The sequence below is a fragment of the Perognathus longimembris genome, chromosome 10, assembly GCF_023159225.1.
Source record: "Perognathus longimembris pacificus isolate PPM17 chromosome 10, ASM2315922v1, whole genome shotgun sequence".
NCBI classification, from domain to species: domain Eukaryota; kingdom Metazoa; phylum Chordata; class Mammalia; order Rodentia; family Heteromyidae; genus Perognathus; species Perognathus longimembris.
The window spans coordinates 32,123,709-32,145,565 of NC_063170.1; the positions used below are offsets into that span (position 1 = coordinate 32,123,709).

The 21,857-nt window shown below is 47.4% G+C and overlaps 1 long non-coding RNA gene across 1 annotated transcript; it reads left to right on the forward strand.

Annotated features, from left to right (window-relative positions):
* Positions 1-3,031: 3,031 nt before the first annotated feature.
* Positions 3,032-21,369, forward strand: LOC125358007. Its single transcript, XR_007212253.1, has 3 exons — positions 3,032-3,235; positions 12,770-12,771; positions 21,358-21,369. It is a non-coding gene; the product is annotated as an uncharacterized LOC125358007 (long non-coding RNA).
* The last annotated feature ends 488 nt before the right edge of the window (positions 21,370-21,857 follow it).

Consider the following 21,857-nt stretch of genomic DNA (forward strand, 5'->3'; position numbering starts at 1 on the left):
ACACTGGAAACCTGATGGTAAAAATGAATGAGTTGATTGGTATTTCTGAAACTGCCCCTTGAGGTACTAGGAATTGTAAAAAAGTTTTTTTTTAAATAAATGGTTATAAGGTTTATTTGTATGATGTAATTTGGTTTCTGAGCTATTTTGCAATTTGGATGTATTGAAAGAACAAAGATGCTAAGTCTGGGTTCTTGAGTTTGTAATTCTGGTACTTGTAATTCTTGCATTAAGGAAAAATTGTCATTTGAGTTCAAAGGTCTTCATGTAGTAACTGGGACTGAAGAAAAAAGAAAGGCTCTTTTAAAACAGCCTGGAGGCAAAGGGCAGTACCTGGTTTCAGAATGCCTGTAATCTTCAGAGTTTTTCCAATGCAGATAAAGTGAAAGTGTAAGTGTTAAAGGAGAGGTTAGGAAAGAGCTTTGGAAATCAAGAAAGCATTTCTAGATAAGAAAGTTGGTAGTGAAATTGTCCTAAATGATTGTTCCAAAGTGAGAAAAGGAAAATTATGGCTACCAAAATGAGTGTTGAATTGCCATTCCAGTTTGTTTATAGGTTTTTTGTAACAGTTTCCAGCAGGCCCACAGAGAAGGACAGACAATTCCTACAAGTTTGTCAGATATAATGTTGACCCTTAATAAGTTCCAGGTAAGAGCATGCTTAAAAACTACTTCTGTGTGGACCACCTTCTTGCCTTAATTGGAGTAAACTGGCCTTTTGAAGACTTGTTGATCTGAAATCTGTGATTCAAAACCAGTGCCAGCAGAGAAAGGTCCCTGTGAGAGCCTTGTCTCTAGTTGGCCAGCAGAGTGCTGGGAACAGAGATGTGAGCTGTGTTGAGGCTCAAAGTGGCAGAGTACTGAAGTGCCAAACTTTGAAGTCAGGCCCCATTTTACCACGTGAACCCCATTTTACCACGTGAACCCCATTTTAGAATCGAACCCTGAGCCAATCAGATTTGTACCTGTGTCCTAATCTTGCTTGCTTGAACACCTGATTCTTGTAACCTTGTTCTTTGCCTTTATAAGCTCTGTGTAATCACAGCTTGGGGCTCCCTCCTAACCTCCGCTGTGTTGGTGGGTAGGACGATGCCTGAGTTGCAGCTCGCTTAAATAAAGCCTTGCCTTGCTTTTGCATTTCGGAATGTCTGAGTCTCGGTTGTCTTCTTGGTGGTGGTCTTGTGACTTGGCACAACAGTACTAGCCTTGAGCTGGAGAGCTGAAGGACAGCACTCAGGCCCCGAGTTCAAGTCCAGTGACCATAAAAGTGGAAAAGTCACTCCTGGAACAAATGGAGCATCCAGAGGCAGTAAGCCACTGCTTGGATGCAGAGATGGTGTCAGATCTTAGAGTTATGTGTGCTTGGTCTTTCAAAAGTTAATCAGAGCCGGGAGGTCCTAGAAGAATAGTTGGTAAGCATGCCTTCCTTATGCCCATGTCTGTCTACTCTGTAATTGGGCAGGAACTTGCCAGTTGTCTGTGAAAGTGGGTAGTAAAGCTAATTTGTCAAATGGGGGGATAGTTGAAAATCCCAAACCCCTGCATCTGCTCAAAGCCCTAACTGGCTGTGAGAATTTTAAACTGATACAACTGTACAGGAAAGGAAGCTTGTGGACCTGAGATTGTGTCCTTATTGAGATCTGTTAAAGGCCTGCAAAGGTAATGTGGGCATTGATAGGTCATCAGAGATCAGTTTCCCCAGCCAGTCAGGAAAATGCTTTTGCAAACTAGGATGTTAAAAGGCTACACTGCTGTAGACCCAAAAGAAGTCTGCATAGTTGTTAAATTAAGTTCCAGTTTGGATTAAGGCTCCTAATGGACATCTGATCCTGCAGTCCCTTGGTAAAGTAGACTAAGGTTATAGGTTCCTGGCTAGGTAAGGTCAACACCCCTGAGTCAGCCTGAAGAAGTTACAGAAGATGAATGATCTTCGCCCATCAGCTCCCTTTTAGGATCAAGGGACCAGAGTTGTTTTTGTGAAGATGAGGCAGGGTAAACTAGAGGCATGGAAAACAGAGGTAACAAGTGTAGAGACTGCACTTGTGAGAAATGGTTATAGGCCAAGCTTTCTATGTGGGCCTAAAATAATCCTAGCCTTATTGGAAATGTCTGACTTAAAGTTATTGCCCTGGCAAAATTACCCAAGGACCATTGATTGCCTAAAGCTGTCTTGAAATTCAGTAGGGCACCAGCCTGTAAAAGCCAGTGTACTTAAAAGTAAACCAGGAAAATATTAGATTTCACTAAAGTCAGGCCTAGGTTAAGTTTCTTTAACCAGTCTATGCAGAAAATAGCAGGCAACCCAGAAGAAGGTGTGACATTCTACTGGAGACACTGCTGCCCACTGCCGCCATATCCCCTGCCTATCCTATTTGGGTTAAGATCAAGGACATCCTGACAGTCATCTGGAAGAATCTACATCTTCACCCTGAGCACCTCTACCATGGTAAATGCAGATGGGATTCCCATCACATGCAGCTGATTCCTGCTGGAAGGCCACCTTGGATCTGCTGAAACTAAGATTTTGGGGGGACATTATTTCTGTGGTAATCTTCCCACTCCTCTGAGTTGACTGGAGTTGACTAGCTCTATTAAGAAAATTGGAAAGCATGTATGGCAGGCTAGAAAGTCACTCCCTGGTAATGCTTGGTGGGAGGTGTATCCAAGTGTAATAGAATGTGTCCAGATGGATTAGGGTGTGACCTCAGAAAGGAGGGATGTAACTGAATCCAGGTGTGTCAGTTACCTAGGTAACTGGATGGAGACTTAAACAGGTGAGAACACCTGCAACCCTCCTGGGGATAGACCTCACAGATAACCTGTTTCTTCCTGGGTGCAAGCTTACGAGCAGCAGTTCTGGCTCTTGTCTCATCCTTGCTCTCCCCAGCAGCCTGTGGGTGAAATCATTTTACAGTCCAGGCAAGATTAAACTCTCAAAGAGAAATCAATGATTTGATTTTTATGTACAAGAATAAAAGGAGGGGCCGTGCTCCAGCGCGTATCTCCGGCATCATGGCCACTCTGCGTGGATGCACTTGTGAGTGACACGCAGAGCCTTGGCTCCAGGAACTTCTCCAGCGGCAATTTTGAAAAGAGATTCCTGGGGGCCTAAAATTTCTGAAAGGGAGCGACCCCTTCGATCAACTTCATCAGAGCGCACCGGAAGTGGCCCAACCATGACTGGTATGATCTACTGTGCCCTTTCTCAGAAAGAAGCTGGAGAGCATGCTGTGCAGGTATGACCTCTTTCTCCCTCTGCATGAGCTCTGGAAACAGTACATCCGGGACCTGTGCCATGGTCTGAGGCTGAAGTAAAGTGGGGGTTCGCTACAATGAAACGGGGTCCCTCCAAGGGAGGGGATTCCTGGTTCCCCCAAGAGTCCACCACACAGTCTCCAGCTACAAGATGACAAAAAGATGGATTTATTGGGGAAGTAAAAAGTGAACAAAAGTGAACCGACCGGCCTTGGTCGCAGCCCAGACTCAGGAGCCGAAACTGACGACTATGTATGTAGGATCAGGGCCCAGACTTGGGAGCTGGAACCGCCCGCACGTGTGCAGCCCAGACTGGAGAGCTGGAACTGCATGCCAGTGTGGCCTTCCAGCCTGGTTATAAGGCAAACATCACAGCCAAACTTGCCACACACAGGCGGCCAATGAGGCTACAACACTCACAGGTGGCCAATAGAGTTACAGTCTGTCTCATAGTGAACTGCCAGACTTTGAAGTCAGGCCCCATTTTACCACAATAAACCCCATTTTACCACGCGAACCCCACTTTACCACACGAACCTGAGATAAGCAGGCCCTGTGAGCAGACCCAGGACAAGCCCATTAGGTCCCAGTCGGTCTAGAACTCTAACCACTGGGAATGCTTAACTCTGACCACTCCTAGAATTGAACCCTGAGCCAATCAGATTTGTACCTGTATCCTAATCTTGCTTGCTTGAACACCTGATTGTTGTAACTTTGTCTTTTGCCTTTATAAGCCCTGTGTAATCGTAGCTCGGGGCTTCCTCCTAACCTCCGCTGTGTCGGTGGGTAGGACGTGGCCTGAGTTGCAGCTCGCTTGAATAAACCCTTGCCTTGCTTTTGCATTTCGGAATGTCGGAGTCTCAGTCGTCTTCTTGGTGGTCGTCTCGTGACTTGGCACAACATTTGGGGGCTTGTCCGGGATCGCCCCAGAGACCTCCGACTCCGAAGGTAAGGAAACAGCGCTGTTCATTTATCTCGTCCTGTAATTTGTCTGTTTGTCTGTTTTGCTTTTGCTTATTTCTTTTTTTTCCTTTTTTTATTTTGCCAGTCCTGGGGCTTGGACTCAGGGCCTGAGCACTGTCCCTGGCTTCTTTTTGCTCAAGGCTAGCACTCTGCCACTTGAGCCACAGCGCCACTTTCTGTATATGTGGTGCTGGGGAATCGAACCCAGGGCCTCATGTATACGAGGCAAGCACTCTTGCCACTAGGCCATATCCCCAGCCCTTTTGCTTATTTCTTAAAGGGGTTCTTGAAGGGGTTGTCGAAGCAGACGCGCTTACTTGACAATCTCGTGGGAGACTGGGGGACGCCCCAGACTCTCTAGCACTACTTGAGTCCACTTGTGTCCACTCCTCCTGCACCCTTGCGGGAGGTTGGGCCAACTTACGTCTGCTTCTGCTGCTTAGCAGGAGGCTTGTGGGCCAACCTAGGAGACTCTCCACTCTTACCTGAGCCCCAGACTCTGAGTCCACTTGGGTCCACTCCTCCTGCACCCTTCCGGGAAGGTTGTGGGCCAACTTGGGGTCTGCTCCTGCTGCTTCTAGCTTGCAGGAGGTGGCTTGTGGGCCAACATAGGAGATCTCCAACTCATAGCTTTTCTTATTCTCAGGCCTGTGTGTTGTATTGTTGTTGTTTTTTTCGTAGCCTTTTGAACTAAAAATCTGATCAGAGCTATGGGTAATTTTCTATCTTGGGGACCTCCATCTAGCCCCCTAGATTTGACCCTAGCTCCCTGGAAGGAGGTCAAGGAGATAACTCAGGCATGTAAGGAGGAAAATCACCCTGTGCAAGTCAGAATGGCCCATCCTTGAGGCTAATGGCCACCTGAGGGGAGCTTTGAATCGACGCCCCTCATTTAGGCTATCTAGACCAGATTCCTTATATAGACACCTGGAGGGAACTAGTTGACAGGGACACTCCAGCTTGGGTTCCGCCTTTCTTAAAATGTTTCAGCTGTGCCCTCCGCTCTGGAGGGTCCCGACCAGTCCTGGCACTGGCAGCCCGGGGCACAGAGGCGTCAGGGGCAGACACGGGGCCAGCCCAAGCCACCCGCAGGCGGCGGGGGTTGACCCCACTGCGCAGCGCTGTCATCCCATGTTGTTTGTAAGTCTTACAATCTTTTGTGTCAAACCTGCATAGCTCATTGGAAAAATGTACAGGCGACGGTTCAGAGTGTGAGTGTCCACAAAAAGGACTCTGGGGGGACCTCCACCCAGCCTTCTTAGGCAGAAAATTATTTGGTGTGCTAAAATGTTTGTTAAAGTTTTTTGTCTTAAAATTTGGGTGTTGCAGGAGTAAGATTGACAAAATACCTCTTGCCACTGGAAAATGTATGACCGATGCTTATTCTGCACACTTTAAGATCTTTTGAATATATTTGTGTGTGTGCATGTGTGAGTGTGAACATGTTCATGACTGTTAGTATGATGTAAAATTGAGTGAGTTTAAGTTTAAATCCAAATGGTCATCAAGTTCAGGCATTACCAAATGCTTTAATTTGGATGTAAAGGTTTATCACTGTTTTAAAAAAAACTGCTTGGGTTTCTCAGTTCAAAGACTAATAGGAAAGGACAGGTAAAACCTGGGATGGGCCTGTGTGCCTATCCACAGGAGTGAGGGGTGATCTGGCAAAGGTGCAGCTTAGCCAGCCCACGTGGTGGGACAGCCATAAGGGGGTGTCCATTCATGGTGGAAGAGGACAAGACAGCACCAAGACAGTTCATCAAGCTCTGAGGAGTACAATGGAGATAGGCCGTTCAGTAGGACAGGCCAATGGAGGCCTTTCTTCCATCTTTGTTTTCAGGTGAACATTGGAAAACTTGTAGTAAAAATGAATGATTTGACTAATTTCTAAAACTGCCCCTTGAGAGGTACTAAGAATTGGAAAAGTTTTTTAAATCATTGGAAAGTTTATCTGATGTGATTTGATTCCTGTGAAAACTAATGGGGATAGAAGTAAACTCTCATTAACTCTATGTAGGAAGAAATGGCAAAATGGGCCGTTTCTCACTAATATATTGGAAAGCTGAACGGATAAGTGTTACTAATTCTGTAATTGTAATTCTTGCATTAAGGAAAAATTCAAAGGTCTTCATGCCATGCGGTAAGCTTCAGAGTTTTTCCAATGCAGATAAAAGCTAAAGTGTTGTGTTACTGTTAAAAAGGCTTTGGAGATCAAGAATACATTTCTAGATAAGAAATTTGGAAGTAAAATTGTCCTAAAGAATTATTGCAAAGTGAGAAAAGGAGAATTATGGCTACCAAAATGTTAAATTGCCATTCCAGCTTCTTTGTAGGTTTTGTAACCATTTCCAGCAGGCCCACAGAGAAGCACAGGTGATTCCTACAAGTTTGTCGAGATCTAATACTGACCCTTAATAAGTTCCAAGTAAGAGAGCATGCTTAAAAACTACTTCTGTGTGGACCACCTTGTTGCTTCTAATTGGAGTAAAGTGGCCTCTTGTAAGACTCACTGATCTGAAATCTGCGGTTCGAAGCCAGCCCAGGCAGAGAAAGGTCCCTGGTGAGACACTTGTCTCTAAGCAGCCAGCAGAGTGCTGGGAACGGAGTTGTGTGGAGCTCAAAATGGTAGGGTGCTAGTCTTGAACTGGAGAGCTGGGGGACAGCACTCAGGCCCTGAGTCCAAGTCCAGTGGAAAAGTCACTCCTCTTGGGACAAAAGTGATGGAGCATCCAGAGGCAGTAAGCCACTGCTTGGATGGCAGAGATGGTGTCAGATCCTAGAGTCACTCCTGTTTGGCCTTTCAAAAGTTAATCAAAGCCGGGAAGTCCTAGAATAGTTCATAAGCATGCCTTTCTAATGCCCATGTCTGTCTACTGGACAGGAACTTGCCAGTCATCTGTGATGTGGTTAGTAAAGGTAAGTTTGTCAAATGAAAGGATAAGTTTAAAATCTCAACCCCCCACATGTACTCAAAGCTCTGACTGGCAGTGAGAATTTTAAGCTGATACATCTGTTTAGGAAAGAAAGCTTGTAGACCTAAGATTGTGTCCTTATTGAGATTGTGTCCTTATTGAGATCTGTTAAAGGCCTGCAAAGGTCATCAGAGATCAGTTCCCCAGCCAGTCAGGAGAAAGCTTTTACAAACTAGAATGTTAAAAGGCACAAATTTGTAAACCTGAAGTCACCTATCTGGGCTTTATATTAAGAGACGGCAAGTGTTGGCTGTCAGATGCACGTAAAGAGACTGTGCTGAAAATCCCTGTGCCTAAATCAGCCAGACAAGTCAGAGTTCCTGGGAACAGCAACAGCAGGCTTTTGCCAGCTGTGGATACCTGGGTTGGCTGAGATGGTCAAGCTTCTATATGAACAGAGGCATTGACTCTAGTAGACCCAGGGCCACGAGCTTTGCCTCCTGTGCCCCAGTAGTCCCAAGAAGACTTGGAGTGGATAAAGAAAAATCCCATGGCCCACAAAACCCCTGGACAAAGAAGGAAACAATGACTGGTGGAAAACTTGTGAAGGGAAACTTATCTTGCCACAAGGGCTGGGTAAGGGGATCCTTAAGAGAATCCACTGAGCTTCTCACATGGGAACCCGAAGAATGCAGGACTTGCTCTGACACTCCAAAGTGAAAATTAGACAAGGAGATCAACTTATTGAAGATATTGTTAAAAATTGCAAGGCCTGTCAGCTTACCAATGCCCCCAATCAACAGATTACTAAAGGAGCTCACCTCCGTGGGGATAGGCCAGGCGTGCATTGGGAAGTAGATTTCACAGAAATTAAACCTGGAAAATTTGGATACAAATATTTGCTAGTTTTTGTAGACAGCTTTTCAGGATGGGTTGAAGCCTATCCAAAAAAGCATGAGACCACGAGTGTAGTGGCTAAGAAGATCCTGGAAGAAATCCTACCCAGGTATGCCTTCCCATCCACCATTGGGTTGGACAACGGACCGGCCTTCGTCTCAAAAGTCAGTCAGGGAATAGCCGCTGCACTGGGGATGGATTGGAAATTGCATTGTGCTTATAGACCCCAGAGTTCAGGACAGATAGAATGAATCAGACTCTAAAAGAGACCTTAACTAAATTGGCCTTGGAGACTGGCGCAGACTGGGTGTCACTCCTTCCTTTTGCTCTGCTTAGAGGAAGAAATTCTCCCTATCAACTTGGCTTTACTCCTTTTGAAATAAGCCTTCAGACTGAATTGCTTGCTGATTTGGATGATGCTGAATTTTTGTGTAAACTTGATTATTTACAGCTCGTGCACAAGAATATGTGGCCCCAACTTAAGGCATTATATGATTCTGCTTCTGTCCCTACCCCCCATTTATTCAGACCAGGGGACTGGGTGTTCGTCCAGAGGCATAACCCCAAATCCTTAAAACCACGGTGGAAGGGACGCTACGTAGTGCTACTGACTACTCCCACCGCCCTCAAGGTAGACGGCATTGACACAGGTACATTGCTCCCACGCCAGGCCAGCTGACCCCTTTGCCCTGGACGACGACTACCGTGGTGGAACATGGGAGGTCTCTAAGCACCCAACTCAGCCGCTTCGCCTTCGCCTCAAGAAAAGAAAGTTAGACTGAATATTGTTATAATTTTCTTTTTGCCTTCTTTCCTTACTGCCCTGGCTAGTGTTGATGTTATTTTGGCAGCTCACTCCAAAGTGAGGTGACCCCCTCATTTTAGGTAGTTTTGGGCTTGCTCAGGAATACGGGTATAGCCACCCGACCCTTAGAGCACAGCTGAGAAGTTTATGTATTATTTTGTTGCTTACATTTAGATACTAAACACTATACAGCTAATGGTAAGTCTGTATAGCTGAAAGTTAATTTTCAGTTTGCAGTAATCCTGCAGTCCCTTGGTAAAGTAGATAAGGTTATATGTTCCTGGCTAGGTAAGGTCAACACCCCTGAGTCAGCCTGAAGAAGTTACAGAAGATGGATGATCTTCACCCATCAGCCCCCCTTTAAAACCGAGGGACCACAGTTGTTTTTGGGAAGATGAGGCAGGATAAACTAGAGGCATGCAAAACAGAGGTACAGAGACTGTACTTGTGAGAAATGGTGACAGGCCCTTTGGTTACTACTTTGGGCCCTATTGGCCCATGCCTTATCTCTATATCATCCCCTAGACATGCAAGCCATTGAAATAGACAGAATGGAGCCATGATTGGCTCCCAAGGTACCAAAAAGAAAAAGGAGGAAATGAAGTGCCAGACTTTGAAGTCAGGCCTCATTTTACCACGTGAACCCCACTTTACCACATGAACCTGAGATAAGCAGGCCCAGTGAGCAGACCCAGGACAAGCCCATTAGGGCCCAGTGGGTCTAGAACTCTAACCGCTGGGAATGCTTAACTCTGACCACCCCTAGAATCGAACCCTGAGCCAATCAGATTTGTACCTGTGTGCTAATCTTGCTTGCTTGAACACCTGATTGTTGTTGAGGTGCCAGACTTTGAAGTCAGGCCCCACCACGTGAACCCCATTTTAGAATCGCACCCTGAGCCAATCAGATTTGTACCTGTGTTCTAATCTTGCTTGCACAGCTGATTGTTGTAACCTTGTTCTTTGCCTTTATAAGCCCTGTGTAATCACAGCTCGGGGCTCCCTCCTAACCTCCGCTGTGTCGGTGGGTAGGACGAAGCCCGAGTTGGCAGCTCGTTAAATAAAGCCTTGCCTTGCTTTTGCATTTCGGAGTGTCTGAATCTCGGTGGTCTTCTTGGGGGTGGTCTTGCAACTTGGCACAACATTTGGGGTTTCGTCCGGGATAGCCCCAGAGACCCCGAGATCCCAGACTCCGAAGGTAAGAAAACAGCGCTGTTCATTTGTCTTGTCCTGTAATTTGTCTGTTTTAAAATTGTCCTAAATAATTATTGCAAAGTGAGAAAAGGAGAATTATGGCTACCAAAATGTTTAATTGCCATTCCAGCTTCTTTGTAGGTTTTTTGTAACTGTTTCCAGCGGGCCTACAGAGAAGCACAGGCAGGTGATTCCTACAAGTTTGTTGAGATCTAATACTGACCCTTAATAAGTTCCAGGTAAGAGAGCATGCTTAAAAACTACTTCTGTGTGGACCACCTTGTTGCTTTAATTGGAGTAAAGTGGCCTCTTACAAGACTCACTGATCTGAATCTGCAGTTCGAAGCCAGCCCGGGCAAAGAAAGGTCCCTGTGAGAGACTTGTCTCTAATCAGCCAGCAGAGTGCTGGGAACGGAGTTGTGTGGAGCTCAAAGTGGTACGGTGCTAGTCGTGAGCTGGAGAGCTGAGGGACAGCACTCAGGCCCTGAGTCCAAGTCGAAAGTCACTCCTCCTGGGACAAAAGTGATGGAGCATCCAGAGGCAGTAAGCCACTGCTTGGATGGCAGAGATGGTGTCAGATCCTAGAGTCACTACTATTGGCCTTTCAAAAGTTAAAGCCGGGAAGTCCTTGAAGAATAGTTCATAAGCATGTCTTTCCAATGCCCATGTCTGTCTACTGGGCAGGAATTTGCCAGTCATCTGTGAAGAGTAAGTTTATCAAATGAGAGGATAGATTAAAATCTCACCCCCCGCATTTACTCAAAGCCCTGACTGGCAGTGAGAATTTTAAGCTCATACATCTGTTTAGTAAAGAAAGCTAGTAGACCTGAGATTGTGTCATTATTGAGATCTGTTAAAGGCCTGTCAGCTTGCCAATGTCCCCAATCAACATTACTAAAGGAGCTCGCCTCTGTGGGAATAGGCCAGGTGTGTATTGGGAAGTAGATTTCACAGAAATTACAAATATTTGCTAGTTTTTGTAGACACCTTTTCAGGATGGGTTGAAGCCTATCCAACAAAGCATGAGACTGCGAATGTAGTGGCTAAGAAGATCCTGGAAGAAATCCTACCCAGGTATGGCTTCCCATCCACCACTGGGTCAGACAACAGGCAGGCTTTTGTCTCAAAAGTAAGTCAGGGAATAGCTGCAGCACTGGGGATGGATTGGAAATTGCATTGTGCTTATAGACCCCAGAGTTCAGGACAGGTAAAGAGGATGAATCGGAGTCTAAAAGAAACCTTAACTAAACTGGCCTTAGAGACTGGCGCAGACTGGGTGTCACTCCTTTCTTTTGCTCTGCTTAGAGTAAGAAATTCTCCCTATCAGCTTGGCTTTACTCCTTTTGAAATAATGTACGGGTAGCCCCCGCCCATTATCCCTAGCCTTCAGACTGAATTGCTTGCTGATTTGGATAATGCTGAATTTTTGTGTAAACTCGATTATTTGCAGCTCGTGTACAAGAATGTGACCCCAACTTAAGGCATTATATGATTCTGCTTCTGTCCCTACCCCCCATTTATTCAGACCAGGGGACTGAAATCCTAAGAACCACGGTGGAAGGGACCCTAGACGGCATTGCCACTTGGGTTCATTGCTTCCACGCCAGGCCAGCTGACCCCTTTGCCCTGGACGACAACTACCGTGGTGGAACATGGGAGGTCTCCAAGCACCCAACTCAGCCGCTTCACCTTCGCCTCAAGAAAAGAAAGTTAGACTGAATATTGTTATAATTTTCTTTTTGCCTTCTTTCCTTACTACCCTGGCTAGTGTTAATGTTATTTTGGCAGCTCACTCCAAAGTGAGGTGAATCCTGCAGTCCCTTGGTAAAGTAGACTAAGGTTATAGGTTCCTGGCTAGGTAAGGTCAACGCCCCTGAGTCAGCCTGAAGAAGTTACAGAAGATGGATGATCTTCACCCATCAGCCCCTCTTTAAAACCGAGGGACCAGAGTTATTTTCAGATACTATTTTTGGCCCTACTGGCCCATGCCTTACCTCTATATCATCTCCTAGACATGCAAGCCATTGAAATGGACAGAATGGAGCCATGATTGGCTCCCAAGGTACCAGAAAGACAAAGGGGGAAATGAGGTGCCAGACTTTGAAGTCAGGCCCCACCACGTGAACCCCATTTTAGAATCGCACCCTGAGCCAATCAGATTTGTACCTGTGTTCTAATCTTGCTTGCACAGCTGATTGTTGTAACCTTGTTCTTTGCCTTTATAAGCCCTGTGTAATCACAGCTCGGGGCTCCCTCCTAACCTCCGCTGTGTCGGTGGGTAGGACAAGGCCCGAGTTGGCAGCTCGTTAAATAAAGCCTTGCCTTGCTTTTGCATTTCGGAGTGTCTGAATCTCGGTGATCTTCTTGGGGGTGGTCTTGCAACTTGGCACAACAGTTATAACTTTGTTTTTTGCCTTTATAAGCCCTGTGTAATCGCAGCTCGGGGCTTCCTCCTAACCTCCGCTGTGTAGGTGGGGAGGACGTGGCCCGAGTTGCAGCTCGCTTGAATAAAGCCTTACCTTGCTTTTGCATTTCGGAATTTCTGAGTCTCGGTGGCCTTCTTGGTGGTCATCTCATGATTTGGCACAACAATAGTATCTATTTGAACCAACCTATCATTCTAGTCAGAATTGGCGCATGGATTTGGCAGGGCTCACATGATACAGGTGGATCTGCCTACTCATAGGAGGGCACAGGTTTAACCTTGAACGTTCCTTGAAACTTCCATGCTTCAGTTAGTCAAGCAGTTTACACAATCTTATCACAGGGAAGGGGAACTTCCCTAGCCAGGGTGGGGGAGATCTTTTTTTTTTTTTTTTTTTTCCAGTCCTGGGCTTGGACTCAGGGCCTGAGCACTGTTCCTGGCTTCTTTTTGCTCAAGGCTAGCACTCTGCCACTTGAGCCACAGTGCCACTTCTGGCCATTTTTTATATATGTGGTGCTGGGGAATCGAACTCAGGGCTCCATGTATGCAAGGCAAGCACCCTTGCCGTTAGGCCATATTCCCAGCCCAGGTGGGGGAGATCTTAGTGAAGATGGAGTTGGCTCCTTCTCTAATCTGACCTGGAGTCAATCTGACACTCCTCCACAGTTAATGATGGCACTGGCCAGATCTGACCTCCCTATTACATTCCCCCGTTTTTTTCTTGTACATAAAAATCAAATCATTGATTTTTCTTGGAGAGCTTAATCTTGCCTGGACTGTAATATGACTCCGCCCACAGGTTTCTGGGGAGAGCAAGGATGATACAAGAGCCAATCTGATGTGACTGCTGCTCTTAAGCTTGCACCCAGAAAGAACCTGGTTATCCCTGGGGTCCATCCCCAGGACAGCTGCAGGTGTTCTCACCTGTTTCAAATCTCCATCCAGTTACCTAGGGAACTGGCACACCTCCTCTGAGATCACACCCTAGTTCATCTGGACACTCTAATACACTTGGACACACCTCCCACTCCAAGCATTTCCTGAGAGTGACTCTGTAGCCTGCCATGCATTTTTTTATTTTTTGCCAGTCCTGGGCTTGGACTCAGGGCCTGAGAACTGTCCCTGGCTTCTTTTTGCTCAAGGCTAGCACTCTGCCACTTGAGCCACAGAGCCACTTCTAGCCATTTTCTATATATGTGGTGCTGGGGAATCGAACTCAGGGCCTCATGTACACGAGGCAAGCATTCTTGCCACTAGGCCATATTCCCAGCCCCGCATGTTTTTCTTAATAGAGCTCGTCAACTCCAGTTAACTTAGAGGAGTGGGAAGGTTACCACAGGAAGAATGTCCTTCCAATATCTTAGCTTTACTACCCACTATCACAGATGACTGGCAAGTTCCTGCCCAGTAGATAGACGTGAGCATTTAGAAAGGCATGCTTACAAACTATTCTTTTAGTACCTCCCGGCTCCAGTTAACTGTTGAAAGGCTAAACACAGGTGACTCTGAGATCTGAGACTGTCTCTGCCCTCCAAGCAGTGGCTTGCTGCCTCTGGATGCTCCATTTGTCCCAGGAATGACTTTTTCACTCTGAGGTAAATGCACCTTTGGCATTTCTCTTGGTTCGTCGCTGGACTTGGACTCAGGGCTTGAGTGCTGTCCCTCAGCTCTCCAGCTCAAGATTAGCACTCTACCACTTTGAGCCTCAAAGCAACTCACAACTCTGTTCCCAGCACTCTGCTGGATGATTAGAGACAAGACTCTCACAGGGACCTTTCTCTGCCCGGGCTGGCTGTGAACCGCAGATCATGAGTCTGTACATAAGGCCACTTTACTCCAATTAAGGCAACAAGGTGGTCCACACAGAAATAGCTTTTAAGTATGCTCTTACCTGGAATTTATTAAAGGCCAATGTTAGGAATTATCTGTCCTCTGTGGGTCTGTTGAAAACTGTTACAAAAAGCTGATAGACAGACTGGAAATTCATTTTTGATTTCAAAGTCTTTTCCTCAGTTCCTCTTTTGGCAATGCAATAAAGCTCCAAAAATTTGGTAATGCTCAAACTCAGAGTTTAAACTTAAACTCGCCCTTTCTTACTCTTTATCAAAGCCACAAGAACATTACTAGTTCAAATGTTTCACAAATGTTCATTTTAGTGGGTCATCACCAGATTGCACCACCTTCCACTTGTCCTCCTTGGTCAGGTTAGCTGCTTTGACATGGGAGGCGTGGATCCAGATCTTTAGGCCATCTACCTTGACAGCAGTAGGAGTGGTCAGGACTACAGTGTAGGGGCCTTTCCAGCGGGGCTCCAAGGACTCAGTCTTATGTCGCCTTACCCACACCAACTGTCCTGGCACAGGTGTGAGGCTAGGGCATCCTTAGGCAGTTTCTCATGAGCGGCCTTGATCTGGGAGTAAAGTTTATTTTGGACTCTCTGCAGGGCCTGTAAGGACTGTAACAAATGTTGGTTAGACAATTCAGCTATGGCTTCAGAACCAAGCTTAGGGCATAGGGGAGGAGGCCTCCCAAACATTATCTCATAAGGTGTGATGCCCTTAAAGTATAGTGTACAGCATACCCGCAGAAGGGCAAATGGTAGGAGGGCTGTCCAGTTTTCACCAGTCTCAAGGGTCAATTTGGTTAAGGTCTCCTTTAGAGTCCTATTCATCCTCTCTACCTGACCTGAACTTTGGGGGTGGCAGGCACAATGTAATTTCCAATTAATCCCCAATGACTTACCCAAAAGCTGGGTTACCTGAGAGATGAAAGTGGGGCCATTGTCTGAGCCTATGGCTACTGGGAGTCCAAACCTGGGAATTATCTCCTCTAGCAGCTTCTTCGTTACAGTTTGTGCTGTTTCCCACTTGGTTGGGAAAGCTTCTGTCCATCCTGAAAAGGTGTCTACAAAAACTAGCAGGTACTTATATCCATACTTGCCTGTTTTTACCTCAGTAAAGTCTACCTCCCAATAGGCTCCTGAACTGTTCCTCTTTCCCTCCTTCCTTTGATGGCTACTCCACCAGCAGCATTTGTCCTCTGGCATGGCACACACCAGCTGGGAATATCTTCTAACATTTTGTCCATTTCAGGTATATAGTAAAATCGGCGAATCAATTCCGCTAGCTTGCTCTTTCCTAGATGGGTTCCCTGGTATATTTGCTTAATGAGAGTCCATCCTAATGCTCATGGAAGAATAATTCTTCCGCTGTGAGTCTGTTTCCAGTTTCCCTTTTCACTTACATTGTGAAGAGACTGGAGAACCTTTTGATCTTCAGAAGAATACTGGGGCTCCTCTGGGAGGGCTGGCGTCGGGAGAAGGGCTAATGCCATCAGGCCCCTATCTCTTGCAGCCACTTCCCATGCAGCCTTCTCCGCTCTCCGGTTGCCCTTTGCCTCCTCTGAGTTTCCCTTCTGATGTCCTGGGCAGTGCATTACAGCGACTGCCTTTGGCAACCATATGGCCTGAAGTAGGCCTAATATCTGTTCTTTGTTTTTTTGTTTTTTGTTTTTTTTTTGGCCAGTCCTGGGCCTTGGACTCAGGGCCTGAGCACTGTCCCTGGCTTCTTCCCGCTCAAGGCTAGCACTCTGCCACTTGAGCCACAGCGCCACTTCTGGCCGTTTTCTGTATATGTGGTGCTGGGGAATCGAACCTAGGGCCTCGTGTATCCGAGGCAGGCACTCTTGCCACTAGGCTATATCCCCAGCCCTGTTCTTTGTTTTTGATGGTTTTGCCTTCTGCTGTCAGCAGCCCGTGTTCCTTGTAAATGGCCCTGTGTACATGTACAGTGGCAAATGCATACCTGCTTGTCCGTATAGATGTTGACCTTCTTGTCCTTTCCCAGCGTCAGAGCTTGGGTTAGGGCAATGAGCTCAGCTTTTTGCGCTGAGGTGCTCACTGGTAATGGCTCAGCCCAGATGACTTGGTCCCCTTCCACGACCGCTGCTCCCGCTCGCCTCACTCTGTCCATCACGTAGCTGCTTCCGTCGGTGAACATGGTCTTTTCCACGTCTGGTAGCGGGACGTCTGTGAGGTCTGGTTGAATGCTGTGGACATGGGCCACAACCTCTGCACAGTCATGCAGCACTGTCTGATCAGTGTCTGGCAGCAGGGTGGCAGGGTTGAGGGCTGTGGAAGCTCGGAAAGTCACTTTAGGCTGGTCAAGCAACAGGGCCTGGTACTGTGTTAGCCTGGCATTGGACATCCACCAGTCCAGGGGGGCTTTGTAACAAGTTCTCAACCACATGGGGAGTAGTTACCCCTAGGTCCTGCCCCAATGTTAGCTTGTTAGAGTCTTTGACTAGCTGAGCTGTTGCTGCAATCACCCTAAGGCAGGTAGGCCATCCTGATGCAACAGGGTCCAATTTTTTAGATAAGTAGGCCACTGGCCGATACCAGGGTCCTAACTTCTGAGTTAGCATGCCTTTTCCCACTCCAGCCTTTTCATCCACGGATAAGTAGAAAGGTTTGTGGATATCCGGGATGGCCAGGGCTGGAGCTGAGACTAGCTGCTTTTTAAGGGTCTGGAATGCCCATTCCTCTTCTTCTGTCCATCTAATATTTTCTCCTGGCCCTTTGGTAATCTCATATAAGGGCTGTGCTACTTCAGCAAACTCCAAAATCCAGAGTCTACAGTACCCCACAGTTCCCAAGAATTCCCTTACTTGCCTCTTAGTGGGGAGTGGGGATCTGCATGATTGCTTGCTTCCTGGAGTCCTGAGTCTCCCTTCAAGATCGTACCCGAGATATGTGGCTCTCTTGGTGCACAGCTGGGCCTTCTTTGCTGAGACCCGGTAGCCAAGTTCCTGTAGCGCCTTTAGGAGCCCTTCAGTTGCTTGTAAGCAGATCTCCTCTGTTTCTGCAGCTATCAACAAGTCATCCACATATTGTAACAAGGAAACCTCGGGGAAAGAGAGTCGGTACTCATGGAGGTCCGTGTGCAGTGCCTCATCAAAGATGGTGGGGGAGTTCTTGAACCCTTGAGGCAGCCTGGTCCAGGTCAGTTGTCCTTGATATCCATTCTACAGATCTGCCCACTCGAAGGCAAATAGAGGCTGACTGGCCTTCACCATCGGGATGCTGAAGAAGGTGTCCTTCAGGTCTAGGACTGTATAAACCTGTTTCTTGGGGTTAAGCATGCTGAGCAAAGTATATGGGTTAGATACAGTTGGGTGAATGTCTTCAACCCTCTTGTTCACTTCTCTCAAGTCTTGCACCAGCCTATAGTTGCCTGTCTCTGCCTTCTTTACAGGAAGAAGTGGTGTATTCCAAGGTGACTGGCATGGGACCAGTATCCCCACTTGTTGGAGGCTGTTGATATGGACCCTGATCCCCTCTCTTGCTTCTAATGCCATGGGGTACTGTCTCACTCTCATAGGTTCAGCAGAAGCCCTCAGCTGGACCAGCACTGGGCTCTGATGGACAGCTAGGCCTGGGGGTTGGTTTCTGCCCACACTTGGGGAAACCTCTCTTGGAGCTCCTGGAGGAGTTTGAGAGGGCGACTGTTTTCATTGGCCTGGTGTAGAACATATTCTTGGGCTATTGGCAGTGATAGCTTTAGGGTCTGGTTCTCCTGTAGGGGTCTCAAGTCAACTTTAATCTGCGTTGCCTCAAACTTGATTTGTGCTCCCAATTTGTGTAATAGGTCTCTCCCCAACAAGGGGTATGGACACTTGGGCATTACTAAAAAGGAATGGGTCACAGTTCCTTTGCCCAAGTCCACTTTTCGACTTATAGTCCATTGATAACTTTTAGATCCCATGGCCCCCTCGTACTTTCGTCTTTTGGTTGGTCATCGGCCCTAAGGCTTGCTTTAAAACTGACATGTCTGCTCCAGTGTCCACTAAGAATCTGACTGGTTTTCCCTCCACTTTTAGAGTTACCCTAGGCTCTGGGAGGGGGGAGCCCCGACTCTGTCAATCATCCAAGGCCAGTGTTTTGGCTTCCCTTCTCTTTGGGCATTCTTCTCTCCTTTCCTCTTGCAGTAGCTGCACTGATCCATCCCTAACTTCCACACTCTTTCCCTACTTCTACTTCTCCCTAGTCTCCTCTCACAGGGCTCAGAGCCTGTTTTCCTCTTCTGTTCCTCTTGGGAGATAGCAAAAATCTTAGCCAACTTCCTAACCTGCCTCTTCTGCAGAATCCCTGTTGTCAAAAACTCTGGTGGCAATCTCCACTAACTCCGGCAAATTTTTTCCTTCAAACCCTTCAATTTTCTGAATCTTTTTTCTAATGTCCGGAGCTGCCTGTTCCACAAATGCTATATTAATTGCTTTTTTATTTTCCTCAGCCTCTGGATCTATAGGAGTATAAGTACAGTAAGCATAAAGAAGCCTTTCTAAATAGATTGCTGGGGACCCCATTCCCTGTCTTACTTCCCCAACCTTAGACAAATTCATAGGGCACTTTCCAGCAGCCCAGAGACCGCCCAGAATTGTCTGGTGATAAACCTTTAGCCACTCCCTACCTGCTGACAAATTCGGGTTCCAGTCCAGATTCTGGGAGGGGAGGGCTTCCTCTATCTCAAAGGGGTCTTCTGATGGCCTGCCATTGTTTCCTGGGACCAGCTTCTTGGCTTCCCGGAGAATCCTGTCTTTCTCCTCAGTGGTGAAGAGGATGTCCAGGAATTGCTGGATATCGGCCCAGGTGGGTTGATGAGTCACAAAGAGAGTTTCTAACAAAGAGGTTAGTGCCTGAGGCTTCTTTGAGAAGGGAGGGTTCTGCTGTTTCCAATTTAATAGATCATTAGAAGCGAAGGGGACATGAACTTCATAAGGGTGAACCTGACCCTCTTGAGGGGGTCCCATATTTTCCTGTAAAACACATCTGATAACAACAATAAGCAAAAGCAAAAGCAAGAACAGACACAGGTAGAGGAGCAGTTCCTCAGTGGATTTTGCTCGTCCCATGCTTCCCTGTAGAGAAAAGTCAATCATAGCAAGCAGGAGTAGAAGTGTGAACAGACACAGACAAGATCACGTACAGAACAAGGAACAAGGTCAGAATTGCTGATCTTTTGACAAAATTCATACATGTCCTTTCCAATGAGGACCTCCAGAAGGGAATCAAGGCCTTAGAGAGCTCCGCTGCGTCCAGCTTCTCTCTGTCTTAGGCCTACAGATGGTGCACCTTCAGATTCAGACGGGCCCACTTGGCAGCCCCACAGATGGCCTTTACAGCCAGCGCACTTTCCAGCACGCCCTTACAGGCAGGGCCCACTCGGCGGCCCAGCAACTACAGATGGCCTTTACAGCCAGTGCACTTTCCAGTGCACACTTACAGATGGGCCCACTCAGGCAGCCCCAGACTGTGCACTTCCCAGTGCACCTTTACAGGTGGGGGGGCCCACTCAGCAGCCCAGCACCCCTTTATGAACAGGCCTGCTTCGGCAGCCCTACAGACTGCCTTTACGGCCAGTGCCCTCTTGCAGATGGGCGTGCTCCAGCGACCCTACAGACAGTGCACTCTCCAGCACCTTTAAAGGTGGGGCCCACTCTGCAGCCCACCGCCCCTTTACCAACAGGCCTGCTCAGGCGGCCCTAGACAGTGCACATCCCAGTGCACCTTTACTGGCGGGCCCACTCAGGTGGCCCTAGACATACCTCCGGAGGTTCCTTTTCTTCACTTGGGTGTCTTCCCAGCCAATGCACCAAGTATGAAGTAAAGTGGGGGTTCATTATAATGAAATGGGGTCCCTCCCCAAGGGAGGGGATTCCTGGTTCCCCCAAGAGTCCACCACACAGTCTCCAGGTACAAGATGACAAAAAGATGGATTTATTGGGGAAGTAAAAAGAGAACAAAAAGTGAACCAACCAGCCTTGGTCGCAGCCCAGACTCGGGAGCCAAAACTGCCGACCATGTGTGCAGGATCAGGGCCCAGACTCAGGAGCTGGAACCGCCTGCATGTGTGAAGCCCAGACTCGAGAGCTGGAACTGCATACCAGTGTGGCCTTCCAGGCTGGTTATAAGGCAAACATCACAGCCAAACTTGCCACACACAGGCGGCCAATGAGGATACAACACTCACAGAGCATGCTAGGCCACACGCAGGTGGCCAATAGAGTTACAGTCTGTCTCTTTTTTCTTTTTTTTTTTTTTTTTTTCCAGTCCTGGGCCATGGACTCAGGGCCTGAGCACTGTCCCTGGCTTGTTTTTTGCTCAAGGCTAGCACTCTGCCACTTGAGCCACAGCGCCACTTCTGGCCATTTTCTGTATATGTGGTGCTGGGGAATCGAACCCAGGGCTTCATGTATACGAGGCAAGTGCTCTTCCCACTAGGCTATATCCCCAGCCCTGTCTCATAGTATCTATTTGAACCAACCTATCATTCTAGTTAGAATTGGTGCACGGATTTGGCAGGGCTCACATGATGCAGGTGGATATGCCTACTCATAGGAGGGCACAGGTTCCCTTGAAGCTCCCAGGCCTCAGGTAGTCAAGCAGTTTACACAATCTTATCACAGCGAAGGGAATTTCCCTGGATAGGGTGTGGGAGATCTTAGTGAAGATGGAGTTGGTTTCTGCTCTAATCTGACCTTGAGTCAATTTGATGCCTTTCCACAGTTAATGATGGCACTGGCCAGATCTGACCTCCCTATTACAAGGCCAGATACCCAGCCACAGATGATTCAGGCCAAGTTGCTCAAGGCCGATCTGCATGGTGCTCTCATTTCAGTCACCAAGTCCAATTGCCCTCATACGTGGGCGTGATGGACATCCTCGTGCAGGAGACAAAGCATGTGTTCAGGATTATCACCAGAGAGGATCCCCAAGCTAAACTGTGTGTTCACAGTAGAAATCGATAGCTTTATTTCCTACATTTATGGGAGCAAATTTCAGCTGCGGTCAAGTGAGCATTCTGCCAAGAAGTTCAAGGCCAAGGGAAGCATTGACCTGTGAGCCTGAAGGCAGCTGGGAGCTGGGAACCACATTGCCCCAAGCTTTCTGTAAAGAGATGGGGTTACAGACCTCCTCACTCAGTGCCACCCTGCCAGGGACCAGGTGGGGAGGGGTGCGGAAGGAAGCACAACCTGACATTTCTGGGTGACTTTATTTTCTAGGACAGGCAGAAACCATGAGAATGCACCCTGGCTGACATGTTTACCATGCAATAATAAATATACTCATTGTTATACCCAAGTCGCAGGACCCCCACCAAGAAGACCACCAAGAGCCAGACGTTCCGAAATGAAAAATAAGGCTTTATTCAGGTGGGCTGCAGCTCGGGCCTCGTCCCATACATGGACACAGCGGAGATAGGGAGGAGGGCCCCCGAGCTGAAATCTTACAGGGTTTATAAAGGCAAAAACCACACACAGGTGGCTGCAGGTGGCTTGGCAGGGTATGTTCTAGTTCCTAAGCAGTATAGAGAAAAATAATCTAAATTCTAACAGTCTTAACCTTCAAA